The following is a 16,008-nucleotide window of genomic DNA, read 5'->3' as shown; positions in this document are numbered from 1 at the left end:
TAAGCCTTCAGAAGTTAATAAGAGAAATTTAAAATATGATAGCATATTAAATATTTTAAATTTTTCAGACAGGGCAAGACATCTGTGAATTTGATAGTAGAGTTAGCAATATAATTATCCTGAAGGATTTAGCTTCCTTATTACAACACTACAATATATTCAGTAAATGACTTCAGATTTTCTTGTTAAATTTGGATTTACTTTAGAGTTGCAGTAGAGTTTGCAAAAACCCCTTAATTTGTTAATCTCATATTATGTTAATTTACATAAGATTGCTGTGTTTATTTAAGGAGAAAAAAATTTTCAAACCTTGCTTTCAGCTTTAAAAAAATATTATTGGCTTAACTTACAGTTTCCTTTAGGAATCATCCCAATTAGTAATACTTTTTCCTCAAGGTGGAAGTAAAAACTATGGTTGTCAATTTCAGTAGAGTCTGTTTAACAATATTAGGAAAACTTTAAAATCAGTTTTTAGGATCCTAAAAAATCTAATAAAGATAGGAAGTTGAGAACCCAAATTTTTGATATTATTTAATTTCATCATTTTGAATCAAGATCAAATTGACTATACAGGTGAACTGACTGAGAAGGACAATTTTATACACAGGCATAGACACATCATTTTTCTACCTCCACAGAATTAAAGTAGCATGGATTCAGGATTAATCAATAATTAAAATAATTGAAAGTTTGACGAGTGAATGAAAGAAAGATTTGTCTTTTTTTCTTTTCCCTTTCTCTCCCCTGCAAGCAATTTTCTGTATTTTAAACAAAGCCTTGTATCGCCCATTATGGAAATGTAAATGGATGAGGCATCTTATTGCCTCTCTCCTCTCGCTTTTAAGCATTTTGTTAATTGCAATATTAAAAAAGCTACATTGTTATATATGTCTCTATATAATATTCATATATATGTATAAAATATGTTTTTATAGCAGTTCAGACTAACAGAATAGGAAAGTTTATATTATAACCATTCTTTCATCATTTGGAAATTGTATGTGAATAGCTTTTGTGATTATAATATGTACTCTGCTACATCTGTAGGAGACCACAAAAGATAAATGTGAGAAAACACCTGCCTTCTACTGTCTTATGGCTGATTTGGACAACCTTTTGAAACAGTGAGGGAGGTAACTTTATGGATGCTTATGAATGCTAGATTGAAGAATTTGTTTTAAAAGGAATTATTAAATATATATATATTAGTATTTTTGTGTATATATGGTGACACACATGCACACACTTACTTCTGTTTGCTTATAATTGAGACTGATACCCTGTTATCATTCATGTGAACGTTCAGAAGACTAGTTCTCAGCTCTTAATATATAGTGCTGTATACCTGTGTATACCAATTTGTCATCTCTGGCTATTGCAACACTTTTCAGAGCTTTTTACTTTAACCTTTCTGGGTGTCTGTTTTTTATCAACAGAATAAAAAGTTTGGACTAGGTGGTTTCTAAGCTCTTTCCAGTTTTAAAATTAGATTATTCTTGTGTTTGAGGTATTCTGCTCTTCTCCATGGTCAGATGGTAGACTTGGCTCCGGTTAGTACTTACTAGAGACAAAAAAAAAAAAAAAAAATCCATATCGGGCGGTTGTATGCCTTCTTTTAGGATATGTAAGTATATTTGGGTATTTGTCATTCTGTATTCCCCTTTAGTTTTGGAAAATGTGGTGTCCTCATTGAATAAGCCTTGGGCAGCCAACCCTTTTTGCAAATAGTATACTTATTTCAGCACAAGGAATCTGACTGCTGTTTGCTTTGTTAGTCACATAAGAAGCACTGTCTGGTCCAAAACAGATTGTAGAATCAGAATATTTTCTAGCCACACCCCACCCAATTGTGTATTTAAAACTATTTTTATTCTGGGTGTTTACTTGTAGCTGTTTGAAGTGACTAGTCTGTGGCTTTATGAAGGAAACCCATTCCACTCAAAACAGAGAGCCATATTTTTTAAACTCTATAACCTGAGTGATTTTTTAAAATATCAAATATGAATGATGCTTTTTTCATATCTAGCAGTTAGCTTCCATTAAGCTTGCCTATTCATTTGCACATCTGTGGATCATTAATTAATTCACCTTATGTTTCTTAAGTACTTCTTAAGTGTTAGGCATTGAGATAAACACTGGGTGAATAATATACATTCGGTACCCTTAAAGTGTTTGCACAGTGGTTCTCAATCTCTTTTCCCCACTCCTGCAGTCCTGAGGGAAATGGCACAATTCCTGCCACCTTTGAGGTTCATTAAGACAGTGGTGGTTCAAAAACTATATTTTTATTAAGCTCCTCGGGTGATCATGGTGGCCTCCTAAGCTAGAATGTATAGTCTGATATCAGTGTTCTGTTACCAGCTTGTTAATGTTAGTTACATTGCTTTTTGTTGTTTGTGTTCATATGGTTTTTAAACTTTTCCATAGAAAACTTTAATCTTTTACAAAAGTAGGAAGGTTGTTACAATAAATGCCTGTATGCCTATCATTCAAACTAATCTCAGCTCACTGTCACTCAATTCTTTTATTCACTACTCTAAATTCTGAAGCAAATCCCATATATTGTATCAATTCACCTATGAATATTTTTGTATATTTTTCCAGAAGATAAGGAGTCTTTTTTCTTTAAACCAATATCATCCTCAGATTAAAAAATCAGCCATTTCTTAATATCATTAAATGCTATAATTCACATACATGTATAGACATGTATACACACATATATATACACATATATATTATATATAGAAACACATACATATATATCCACATATCCACATATATTTTTTGATTGATAAATCGTTCAGACTAGGTTCATGAATTGCCATTGATTAATATATCCCTGTTGGCATGGTTTGAATGTATCTACCAAAGTTCATGTAGCGGAAACTTAATCCTTAATGTAACAGTTTTGGCAAGTGGGCTCTTTAAGAGGTGATTAGGTCATGAGGCTATGCCCTCATGAATGGATTAATGTTGTTATTGTGAAAATGGGTTAGTTTTTGTGAGAATGGGCTATATATACAGCAAGCTCGGCCCCCTTTTTCTTTCTTGCACACTTTTACTCTTTTTTGCCTTCGGCCATGGGATACTACAGTATGAAGGCTCTCTCCAGATACTGGTGTTACCCTCTTGGACTTCCTAGCCTTCAGAACGTTGTGCCGAACAACCTCTGTTCATCATAAATTACTCCACCTGTGGCGTTCTGTTACAGCAGTATAAAATGGACTAAAGTACTTGTTATTCTAGGTGTTTTATCATGTCACTTTTTACTCTCTTGCAGTTAATTTGTTGAAAAACTGTGTCATCTGTCTCATGCAGTTTCCTATGATCTGGAATTTGTTGTCACATAACTTGCTGCTCTGCAGATTGGTAGTTAAATCTAGAGTTTTCGTCTGATTTTAGGTTTGAGATACACACATTCACTCATACACGGACACAACACATACAAATACATTTTTTTTGGCAAGAATGCTGTAGAGAGTGGTATGATATACTTCTGTCAGGAGACCCTTAATTGCTGGTGTCTCTCTGGTGTTACTGGACATTGGTAATTAACTATATTCAATTCAATATGATATTATAGGTTATAAAATGGTGATAGTCTGACTTTATCATTGGTCTTTTATTTATTAGCTAGGATATTTTCTATGAAGTAAAACACCCCTTCATCAACTATTTGGTTATCCTGAGGTACAGTGTGTATAGAAAAAGCAGGAGAAATGCCTTTACCGGCATTTAGAACAATAAGCTGCTCCTAGCATCCTCCATAGGTGTAGTAAGGGAGGTGTGTGTGTTTGAGTATCATTATAAAAATTGAGTTTATAATGTATTTTATGTGTTTCAGTCTATAGCACTTATTAATCTTACTATTGTTCAGGATTTTTCCCGATTTTTGGCCAGTGAGAGCCTCTCCTCATCCTGTTGGCTCCTGAGTTCTTTTGACCATGATTCCAGTAGTTTTTTTCTTTTCTTTTCAATTTTTTTTTATTGCATTTTAGGTTTTGGGGTACATGTGAAGAACATGCAAGATTGTTGCATAGGTACACACATGGCAGTGTGATGTGCTGCCTTCCTCCTCATCACCTATATCTGGCGTTTCTCCCCATGCTATCTCTCCCCAACTCCCCAACTCCCGCTGTCCCTCCCCTATTTCCCCCCTACAGACCCCAGTGTGTGATGCTCCCCTCCCTGTGTCCATGTGTTCTCATTGTTTGACACCCGCCTATGAGTGAGAACATGCAGTGTTTGATTTTCTGTTCTTGTGTCAGTTTGCTGAGAATGATGGTTTCCAGGTTCATCCATGTCACTACAAAGGACACAAACTCATCATTTTTGATGGCTGCATAGTATTCCATGGTGTATATGTGCCAAAACAGAGATATAGACCAATGGAACAGAACAGAGGCCTTGGAGGCAACACCACACATCTACAACCATCCGGTCTTTGACAAACCTGACAAAAACAAGCAAGGGGGAAAGGAGTCCCTGTTTAATAAACGGTGTTGGGAAAACTGGCTAGCCATGTCCAGAAAGCAGAAACTGGACCCCTTCCTGACACCTTACACTAAAATTAACTCCAGATGGATTAAAGACTTAAACATAAGACCTAACACCATAAAAACCCTAGAAGAAAACCTAGGCAAAACCATTCAGGACATAGGCGTAGGCAAGGACTTCATGACCAAAACACCGAAAGCATTGGCAACAAAAGCCAAAATAGACAAATGGGACCTAATCAAACTCCACAGCTTCTGCACAGCAAAAGAAACAGTCCTCAGAGTGAATCAGCAACCAACAGAATGGGAAAAAATTTTTGCGGTCTACTCATCTGACAAAGTGCTGATATCCAGAATCTACAAAGAACTAAAACAGATTTACAAGAAAAAAACAAACAAGCCCATTCAAAAGTGGGCAAATGACATGAACAGACACTTTACAAAAAAAGACATACATGAGGCCAACAAACATATGAAAAAATGCTCATCATCACTGATCATTAGAGAAATGCAAATCAAAACTACATTGAGATACCACCTCATGCCAGTTAGAATGGTGATCATTGAAAAATCTGGAGACAACAGATGCTGGAGAGGATGTGGAGAAATAGTAATGCTTTTACACTGTTGGTGGGAGTGTAAATTAGCCCAGTAGTTTTTTTAATAGCATCTTTCCTTCTAATATTTTATACTTTTCCTGGCCCAGATCTATAATAAGAGACTTCTCCACAGACTCTTCATTTCTTTTGTGGGAAATAGAAACCACAATCTGAGTGCCTGGATGTCTGGGTTTTGGGATACACATTGCTTCTGGGTCAGTCATTCTCTCTAGGCCTTTTCAATGAACAGAGCTAAGAAACGTATGCGCAGGATGTTCATTAAATATAAAAGACATCATAACTTTGTACTGATATAGCCAATTCACATTCAGGACCACAGGTGTTTACTTAATGACCTCAATCTTGTATCTGTAGCTCCTTGGTTCCATGCGAAAAATCCCAGTACTCATGGCAGTAATATAGTTACTCATTTGCTTTATTCCATGATACTCACTTTGGTTTTCTGTTCCTGTGTTAGTTTGCTAAGAATAATGGCCGCCAGCACCAACTATGTCCTTGCAAAGGACATGATCTTATTCTTTTTTATGACTGCACAGTATTCCATGTATATGTACCACATTTTCTTTATCCAGTCTATCATTCGTGGGTATTTAGGTTGATTCCATGTCTTTAACACAAATACTTCATAGTGAATAACTTTGTGTGTGGGTATGTGGGTGTATATATAGCCTGAATATTTTGGGGATAGATTCATAGAATGGGGATTCACGGGCCTGTTTTTCCACAGCATCACCAACAGGATATGTTGTTTTGATTTTGTTGAACTTTTTAATTTTTGTCCACCTTAGAGGTGAAAATTATAATCTCAGTCTAGTTGTAATTTTCATTCTTCTTACTGAAAGCATGGTTGAGTATCTTTTCATACAGCTTAGATCATTTCTCTAAGCCTACTTTTCTTATAAGTGTTCTATAACTTAGGAATATAAGCCTCTGTTCTGTGATATAGTTTTCATATATGTTTCTCAGTTTTTTTTTTAATTTGCTTATGAAGTGTTTTTTTACATGCCAAATTTCCTTTTAAATTACATACGTCTTTATTCAGAAAATTATTCTTTCATAGACTCAGCTGTAAGGGACAGGAAAGTTCATCCACATCAATCACTTTATTCTTCAGACAAGGAAACTAGTTTCTCTGTTATGCACATCTCCTGCCGTAATGTTTAACTGAGTTACATTTCTGACGTGACAACCTGTTGGCAAGAGAGCCCACTGAGGGAAAACAGCAGCAACAGCTAATGTGTTCACTCCTGGTCCAGCAGGATACTGACTTTCCTGTTCTTCTAATCCTTCATCCTTTTAGCGGTAGAAATGGGAAAAGTGCCGAGAAGTTTAGTCAGGGCACCTTCCAGCACTACCTTGCTGTACCTCATTTCTCTTGAAAAAAATTTAAAAGAACGTTCTTCAGTGCTGTTACAGAGCCCAGAAGCTAAAAATGATCTATTTGTGTAAATAGTCTACGTGGTTTAGTTTACCTGCTGAGGGTTTGAAAAGAGAAATTGATGCATAAAAACAGGTGTTTATGAAAAAAACCCTGAAACTTCAGGTCAGGTCAAGAAAAACTGAGAGTCATTTACAAAGTTTTAACAAGGGCTTTATATTCTGTTTTCTGTTAATACACAAATTGCTACATTACTTGAAGAGCTCATAATTTTGTGCCCTAGGCACTTAATGACATCACCTTCTTTCCATAGTAACCCAGCTGAGTTAAAAATATAGAATGTCTTGGCCCCTTGACCTTAGATCTTCAAGGATCTTGGCCACCCAATGGGTTCCCAACCATTCACACATGTTGCTACTCTATTTACAACCTCAGCTTTCACATGCAGTTTCTGCTAAGTTGGAAAGAGAAATAAAATAGAGAATCAAAGTATTAATTAGAGAAGTCACAGGGTAACACTTTTTCTTTAGATCTCTTTGTTCCTCTATTATTGTCATACTTGAGAACAACCCCACAATCACCATCTATAGTATACAAAGTAAAGTACCTGTAGGATACATAAGTACCTGTAGAATATTAAGCACCTGAGTGCCTGTAGGGTTTGTGTAGCAACACAGACCACCAAGAAACATCTTCAAAATGGATACTTATGCAGCTGTTCAACTTCATCATATTAACAATGAAAATATGTCCCAGTAATGCTGGGCCTTTGTCTGTTTAGCCATTGGTCAAATAATTGTGTTGCCTCACCAACAGACCTCACCCCTAACAGTGGAAAGATGCTAAGTGAGTACTCTTCCTGCTGTTCCTGCTTCCTGCCTCTTGCCCACCAGTAACGCTGAACAGATCACCTGGCCTTTTTGCACCCTGGTTTCCTCTTTGCCTACTATCTTTCATATTTTAAAGGTAATTGCTATTTAGGAAAAATGTAAGCAATAGGAAATAAAATAAAACATATAGAGTTATAATGACCATTTATAGTGGTTTTTTTCCCCCAGTGATCTTAGTAGTGCTGAAATTCTTATTATCTTTAATAATTTATGAGTCAAAAATAACTCTTGCCACTTACAATGCTAATAAGGCAGAAGTTTAGACATGCTGTCATCTTCCCCTACTTTCTTTTATTTTTATATGTTACAAACTTTGGAAGGTGAAATGACATGTATGTCAAGTGGCAAAACAATGCCTGGGAATGTTCCACCACTGTGAATAGTGATGATGACCATACTGATGTCAAATAAGTAAATATCGCTTGATATTAGACAGTCTTTTCAAATGATTGTCAGACTTTTTTGACCCTCTATGTGTACCAGTTGCCAGGTTGGATGCTAGGAACCTGGAGCAGGAGCTGCTTCCTGCTGTAGACTCGTAGAGATAAACACCAGACACCAAAGCCTCTTGCAGCCTCTGGCTTCTTTAGTGTCTGCATGAATCTGTCTTCCAAATCATGAAATGGTGTTTTCTCATTATACTTTATACTCTTTCCTGAATGTAACTCTAGGACTATATGTTATTTATTATTGAAACTCCACTCTACACAAATAGTGCCTGTTATAAGGCATTGACCTCATAAATGTTGCCGAATGACAGAACTAAGAGCTTTAGGACGCCAGATTTCCATATTTATTGAGGTAGATGGTTTGCCTCGTGCTTGTGGATGCACAGGGATAGGGCTGTTTGCATGGTGCTGGTTTGGATCTGAATCTTTCCAAACCTTGCCTTACCTTAAAATAATAACTCGGAATTCTTATAGAGGTCCTAGCATCAACAACTTCTTCCCAAAGTAGTTTTCACAAAGGAAAATAACCATGGTTGCTGTTCTAGTAAGTGTGTACCTTAAATTGTCCTATTGGCTAATAAGTTAGAATTTCAGAGTTAGATTTTCCAAAGACTGTTTTTCTGAAAGTAGGCATGGTAGGAGGATATAGATGTTAGAGGGTAGGTTCAGTTTGGGCCTGAGATGGAAAGAAAAAGAAAAAAGGACAAGAGCCCAGAATTTTGGGAACTTAGAGAGATTTCTTTAACTATCTCAGAAACCTGAACTATGCAGTTTCAGAGCAACGAATAACTTTTTAGACATAGCTGTGCTTCATTTTCCCATTATCTTTTACTCATCTGTACCACATTTACTTATTGACACATTGATTTAGTCAACTCCTCAATGTATTAAAAATATATTATATGCCAGGAAATAAAAACGGGATTATAGACTACTGATATCATTTATTAATTCTTTCCCTGTTCAACCTACCTGTTAGCATCTTCTCTCTTGGATGGAAATACATATATGATCCTTAAAGGGGGAAGATGTTATTATTTAGGTTGGGAGCATTAGATAGATATTTTAGAACATTTGAGTTTATAAGATGAAAATTTGAGAATTGCATCAGTATCATTAAAATATGAATATTAGAGGTGCAAGAGATACTAAACTGAGTAAGTACTAGAAACTGATATTTCCGTTTTTTTCTGTAGCATCCATAACTCTCCCTTTTTATTTAACAACTCCATGTGAATCCTCTAGATAACATTGGCAGAGCCCTCAGTTCTGCTTGTTATTCAGCAAAATTATGCTTGGACAGAATTAACTTTTTTTTCATTAAAATCTTAGGTAGTATTCCATTTCATTACTTGATGAACAATATAACTTCTATTACCAAAAGCATTTTGCATGAGCTATATTTAATATTTACTCTAGACTCATTGTACTTTAATTCAATTAATAAACTTTTTTTTTTCCTGGCATGTATGCTTCTAGCAGTACTCTAAACTATGGATCAACATACCTATCCCTGGTCATAGTTTTACAAATATTCAGGTTAAAAAAATTTTTTACAGATTTATTGAATTATAACTGATAAATTAAAAGTATATATATTTAGGGCATACAATATTATATTTTCAGATAGATTGATATACATACACACACACACACACACACACACACAACTAAATGGTTGCCACAATCAAGCTAATTAACATATCCATCACATTGACAAGAACACTTAAGACCTACTCTCTTAGCAAATTTTTTTTTTTTTTTTTGAGAAAGAATCTCTCTCTGTTTCCCAGGCTGGAGTGCAGTGGCATGATTCCAGCTCGCTGTAACCTCCACCTCCTGGCCTCAAGCAATTCTCGTGCCTCAGCCTCCTGAGTAGTTGGGATTACAGGTGTGAGCCACTACCCCCAGCTAATTTTTGTATTTTTAGTGGAGACGGGGTTTTGCCATATTGCTCAGGCTGGTCTTGAGCTCCTGAGCTCAGGATATCCACCTTCCTTGGCCTCCCAAAGTACTAGGATTATAGGCGTAAGCCAACACACTCAGCTCCTTTAGCAAATTTTAAGTATATGATACAGTATTCCTAACTATAGTCACGATGCTGTACATTAGATTTCATGAACTTATTCATACTACATAACTGAAACTTTGTGTCCCTTGACCAACATCTCCCTGTGATGCTCCACTCTGCAGCCCCTGGCAACCACCATTCTACTCCCTGCTTCTATGAATTTGACTTTTAGATTCCTCATATGAGTGAAATCATGCAGTATTTGTCTTTCTGTGTCTGATTTCACTTAGCGTATTGTCTTCTAGGTTCATCCGTGTTGTCAAAAATGGCAAGATTTTCTTCTTTTTTAAGGCTGAATAATATTTCAGCATGTGTGTGTGTGTGTGTGTGTAATACGCACATTTTGTCTTTAAAGGACAAGGGGACTGATACCTGTCATTTCCCAGACACTGTGCTACATGCTTTATAATCATGATTCTTCTAATTCTAAAAACCATTCTTAGACGGTTTATAGCTGTTTTTCAAGTTTCGCATTTCTTTTTTTTTTCTTTTATTGCATTTTAGGTAGATGGTTATAGCTGTTTTTCAAGTTTCGCATTTCTTTTTTTTTTCTTTTATTGCATTTTAGGTTTTGGGGTACACATGAAGAACATGCAAGATTGTTGCATAGGTGCATACGTGGCAGTGTGATTTGCTGCCTTCCTCCCCTTCACCTATATCTGGCATTTCTCCCCATGCTATCTCTCCCCAACTCCCCACCCCAGCTGTCCCTCCCCTATTTCCCCGCAACAGACCCCAGTGTATAGTGCTCCCCTCCCTGTGTCCATGTGTTCTTATTGTTCAACACCCACCTATTGGTGAGAACATGCGGTGTTTGATTTTGTGTTCTTGTGTCAGTTTGCTGAGAATGATGGTTTCCAGGTTCATCCATGTCCCTACAAAGGACGCGAACTCATCGTTTTTGATGGCTGCATAATATTCCATGGTGTATATGTGCCACATTTTCCCTGTCCAGTCTATCATCGATAGGCATTTGGGTTGATTCCAGGTCTTTGCTATTGTAAACTGTGCTGCAATGAACGTTTGTGTGCATGTGTCCTTATAGTAGAACGATTTATAATCCTTTGGATATATACCCAGTAATGGGATTGCTGAGTCAAATGGAATTTCTATTTCTAGGTCCTTGAGGAATCGCCACACTGTCTACCACAATGGTTGAACTAATTTACACTCCCACCAACAGTGTAAAAGTGTTCCTGTTTCTCCACATCCTCTCCAGCATCTGTTGTCTCCAGATTTTTTAATAATCGCCGTTCTAACTGGTGTGAGATGGTATCTCAATGTAGTTTTGATTTGCATTTCTCTAATGACCAGTGATGATGAGCATTTTTTCATATGTTTGTTGGCCTCATGTATGTCTTCTTTTGTAAAGTATCTGTTCATATCCTTCGCCCACTTTTGAATGGGCTTGTTTGTTTTTTTCTTGTAAATCTGTTTTAGTTCATTGTAAATTCTGGATATCAGCCCTTTGTCAGATGGGTAAGCTGCAAAAATTTTTTCCCATTCTGTTGGTTGCCGATTCACTCTAATGACTGTTTCTTTTGCCGTGCAGAAGCTGTGGAGTTTGATTAGGTCCCATTTGTCTATTTTGGCTTTTGTTGCCAATGCTTTTGGTATTTTGGTCATGAAGTCCTTGCCTACGCCTATGTCCTGAATGGTTTTGCCTAGGTTTTCTTCTAGGGTTTTTATGGTGTTAGGTCTTATGTTTAAGTCCTTAATCCATCTGGAGTTAATTTTAGTGTAAGGTGTCAGGAAGGGGTCCAGTTTCTGCTTTCTGCATATGGCTAGCCAGTTTTCCCAACACCACTTATTAAACAGGGAATCCTTTCCCCATTGCTTGTTTTTGTCAGGTTTGTCATAATCGGATGGTTGTAGATATGTTGTATTGCCTCCGAGGCCTCTGTTCTGTTCCATTGGTCTATATCTCTGTTTTGGTACCAGTACCATGCTGTTTTGATTGCTGTAGCCTTGTAGTATAGTTTGATGTCTGATAGTGTGATGCCTCCCGCTTTGTTCTTTTTGCTTAGAATTGACTTGGCTATGTGGGCTCTCTTTTGGTTCCATATGAAGTTTAAGGTGGTTTTTTCCAGTTCTGTGAAGAAGGTCATTGGTAGCTTGATGGGGATAGCATTGAATCTGTAAATTACTTTGGGCAGTATGGCCATTTCACGATATTGATTCTTCCTAACCATGAACATGGAATGTTTCTCCATCTGTTTGTGTCCTATCTTATTTCGTTGAGCAGTGGTTTATAGTTCTCCTTGAAGAGGTCCTTTATGTTCCTTGTTAGTTGTATTCCTAGGTATTTTATTCTCTTTGTAGCAATTGTAAATGGCAGTTCCTTCTTGATTTGGCTCTGTTTAAGTCTCTTATTGGTGTATAGGAATGCTTGTGATTTTTGCACATTGATTTTGTATCCTGAGACTTTGCTGAAGTTGCTTATCAGTTTCAGGAGATTTTGGGCTGAGATGATGGGGTCTTCTAGATATACAATCATGTCGTCTGCAAATAGAGACAATTTGACTTCCTCCTTTCCTAATTGAATACCCTTTATTTCTTTTTCTTGCCTGATTGCTCTGGCTAGAACTTCCAGTACTATATTGAATAGGAGTGGTGAGAGAGGGCATCCTTGTCTAGTGCCAGATTTCAAGGGGAATTCTTCCAGTTTTTGCCCATTCAGTATGATGTTGGCTGTTGGTTTGTCGTAAATAGCTTTTATTATTTTGAGATACGTTCCGTCAATACCTAGTTTATTGAGGGTTTTTAGCATAAAGGGCTGTTGAATTTTGTCAAAGGCCTTCTCTGCATCAATTGAGATAATCGTGGTTTTTGTCTTTGGTTCTGTTTATGTAGTGAATTACATTTATAGACTTGTGTATGTTGAACCAGCCTTGCATCCCCGGGATGAATCCTACTTGATCATGGTGAATAAGCTTTTTGATGTGCTGTTGCAATCGGCTTGCCAGTATTTTATTGAAGATTTTTGCATCTATGTTCATCATGGATATTGGCCTGTAGTTTTCTTTTCTTGTTGAGTCTCTGCCGGGTTTTGGTATCAGGATGATGTTGGTCTCATAAAATGATTTCAGAAGGATTCCCTCTTTTTGGATTATTTGGAATAGTTTCAGAAGGAATGGTACCAGCTCCTCTTTGTATGTCTGGTAGAATTCGGCTGTGAACCCATCTGGACATGGGCTGTTTTTGGGTGGTAGGCTCTTAATTGCTGCCTCGACTTCAGACCTTGTTATTGGTCTATTCAGGGCCTTCTTCCTGGTTTAGGCTTCGGAGGAGGCAAGTGTCCAGGAATTTATCCATTTCTCCTAGGTTTTCTAGTTTATGTGCATAGAGTTGTTTGTAATAATCTCTGATGATGGTTTGAATTTCTGTGGAATCTGTGGTGATATCCCCTTTATCATTTCTTATTGAATCTATTTGGTTATTCTCTCTTTTCTTTTTTATTAATCTGGCTAGTGGTCTGTCTATTTTGTTGATCTTTTCAAAAAGCCAGCTCCTGGATTTATTGATTTTTTGAAGTGTTTTTCGTGTCTCTATCTCCTTCAGTTCTGCTCTGATCTTAGGTATTTCTTGTCTTCTGCTAGCTTTTGAGTTTTTTTGATCTTGTTCCTCTAGCTCTTTCAATTTTGATGATAGGGTGTCAATTTTGGATCTCTCCTTGCTTCTCATGTGGGCACTTATGCTATATATTTTCCTCTAGAGACTGCTTTAAATGTGTCCCAGAGATTCTGGTATGTGGTGTCTTCGTTCTCGTTGGTTTCAAAGAACATCTTTATTTCTGCCTTCATTTCATTGTTTATCCAGTCAACATTCAAGAGAAGTTGTTCAGTTTCCATGAAGCTGTGCGGTTCTGGGTTGGTTTCTGAATTCTGAGTTCTAACTTGATTGCACTGTGGTCTGAGAGACTGTTTGTTATGGTTTCCGTTCTTTTGCATTTGCTGAGGAGTGATTTACTTCCAATTATGTGGTCAATTTTAGAGTAGGTGTGATGTGGTGCTGAGAAGAATGTATATTGAGTGGATTTGGGGTGGAGAGTTCTGTAAATGTCTATTAGGTTTGCTTGGTCCAGGTCTGAGTTCAAGTCCTGGGTATCCTTATTAATTTTCTGTCTCGTTGATCTGTCTAATATTGACAATGGTGTGTTAAAGTCTCCCACTATTATTGTGTGGGAATCTAAGTCTCTTTGTAAGTCATTAAGAACTTGCCTTATGTATCTGGGTGTTCCTGTATTAGGTGCATATATATTTAGGATCATTAGCTCTTCTTGTTGCATTTATCCTTTTACCATTATGTAATGTCCTTCTTTGTCTCTTTTGATCTTTGTTGCTTTAAAGTCTATTTTATCAGAGATGAGCATTGCAACTCCAGCTTTTTTTTGCTCTCCATTTGCTTGGTAAATCTTCCTCGATCCCTTTATTTTGAGCCTTTGTGTATCCTTGCATGTGAGACGGGTTTCCTGGTTACAGCACACTGATGGGTTTTGACTTTTTATCCAGTTTGCCAGTCTGTGTCTTTTGATTGGGGCATTTAGTCCATTTACTTTTAGGGTTAATATTCTTATGTGTCAATTTGACACTGCCATTTTGATGCTAGCCGGCTGTTTTGCCTGTTGGTTGATGCAGATTCTTCATTGTGTTGATGCTCTTTACCATTTCGTGTGTTTTTGGAGTGGCTGGTACTGGTTTTTCTTTTCTATGTGTAGTGCCTCTTTCAAGAGCTCTTGTAAAGCAGGCCTGCTGGTGATGAAATCTCTGCGTGCTTGCTTGTTCACAAAGGATTTTATTTTTCCTTCACTTACAAAGCTTAGTTTGGCTGTATATGAAATTCTGGGTTGAAAGTTCTTTTCTTTAAGGATGTTGAATATTGGCCCCCACTCTCTTCTGGCTTGTGTGGTTTCTGCTGAGAGATCTGCTTGTGAGTCTGATGGGCTTCCCTATGTGGGTAACCCGACCTTTCTCTCTGGCTGCCCTTAGCATTTTCTCCTTCATTTCAACCCTGGTGAATCTGATGATTATGTGCCTTGGGGTTGCTCTTCTTGAGGAATATCTTTGTGGTGTTCTCTGTATTTCCTGGACTTGAATATTGGCCTGCCTTGCTAGGTTGGGGAAGTTTTCCTGGATAATATCCTGAAGAGTATTTTCTAGCTTGGATTCATTCTCTTCATCACATTCAGGTACACCTATCAAATGTAGATTAGGTCTTTTCACATAGTCCCATATTTCTTGTTGACTTTGTTCATTTCTTTTTACTCTTTTTTCTCTAATCTTGCCTTCTCGTTTTATTTCATTGAGTTGATCTTCGACTTCTGATATCCTTTCTTCTGCTTGGTCAATTCGGCTGTTGTAACTTGTGCATGCTTCGCGGAGTTCTCGTGTTGTGTTTTTCAGCTCCATCAATTCACTCATATTCCTCTCTAAGTTGTCCATTCTCATAGCATTTCGTCAAATCTTTTTTCAAGGTTCTTAGTGTCTTTGCGTTGGGTTAGAACATGTTCTTTTAGCTCACAGAAGTTTCTTATTACCCACTTTCTGAAGGCTGATTCTGTCACATCATCACACTCATTCTCCATCCAGTCTTGTTCCCTTGCTGGTGAGGAGTTGTGATCCCTTGTAGGAGGCGAGGTGTTCTGGTTTTGGGTGTTTTCATCCTTTTTGCGCTGGTTTCTTCCCATCTTTGTGGATTTATCCACCTGTCAACTTTCTAGTTGTTGACTTTCTGATTGGGTCTCTGAGTGGATGTCCTGTTTGTTGATGATGAAATTATTTCTGTTTCTTAGTTTTCCTTTTAACTGTCTGGCCTCTCTGCTGCAGGACTGCTGAGGTCCACTCCAGGCCCTGCTTGCCTGCGGATCACTTGCAGCAGCTGCCGAACAGTAAAGGTTGCTACCAGTTTCTTCTTCTGCTTTGTCCCAGAAGGATACCTGCCAAATGTCAGTCTGAGCTCTCCTTTATGAGGTGACTCTTTGGATATACGGGGGTCAGGGAGCTGCTTGAGGAAACAGTCTGTCCTTTATAGTAGCTCAAGTGCTGAGCTGTGAGCTCTGTTGTTCATTCAGAGCTGCTGGGCAGGTAAGTTTAAGTCTGCAG

General features: G+C 37.4%; 2 protein-coding genes across 3 annotated transcripts in view; one reads left to right on the top strand and one right to left on the bottom strand.

Moving 5' to 3' along the window:
- NT5DC1 (5'-nucleotidase domain containing 1) overlaps positions 1–16,008 on the top strand; it is a 162,588-nt gene that overhangs the window by 25,626 nt on the left and 120,954 nt on the right. The window lies entirely within an intron of this gene.
- Positions 1–16,008, bottom strand: part of COL10A1 (collagen type X alpha 1 chain) — a 45,936-nt gene that overhangs the window by 7,698 nt on the left and 22,230 nt on the right. The gene's annotated exons all lie outside the window — the stretch shown is intronic.

Source organism: Aotus nancymaae, unplaced genomic scaffold, assembly GCF_030222135.1.
Source record: "Aotus nancymaae isolate 86718 unplaced genomic scaffold, 86718_ANA_hifiasm-v0.15.2.pri h1tg000040l, whole genome shotgun sequence".
Taxonomy (NCBI): domain Eukaryota; kingdom Metazoa; phylum Chordata; class Mammalia; order Primates; family Aotidae; genus Aotus; species Aotus nancymaae.
This window is presented reverse-complemented; position numbering and strand designations above follow the sequence as displayed.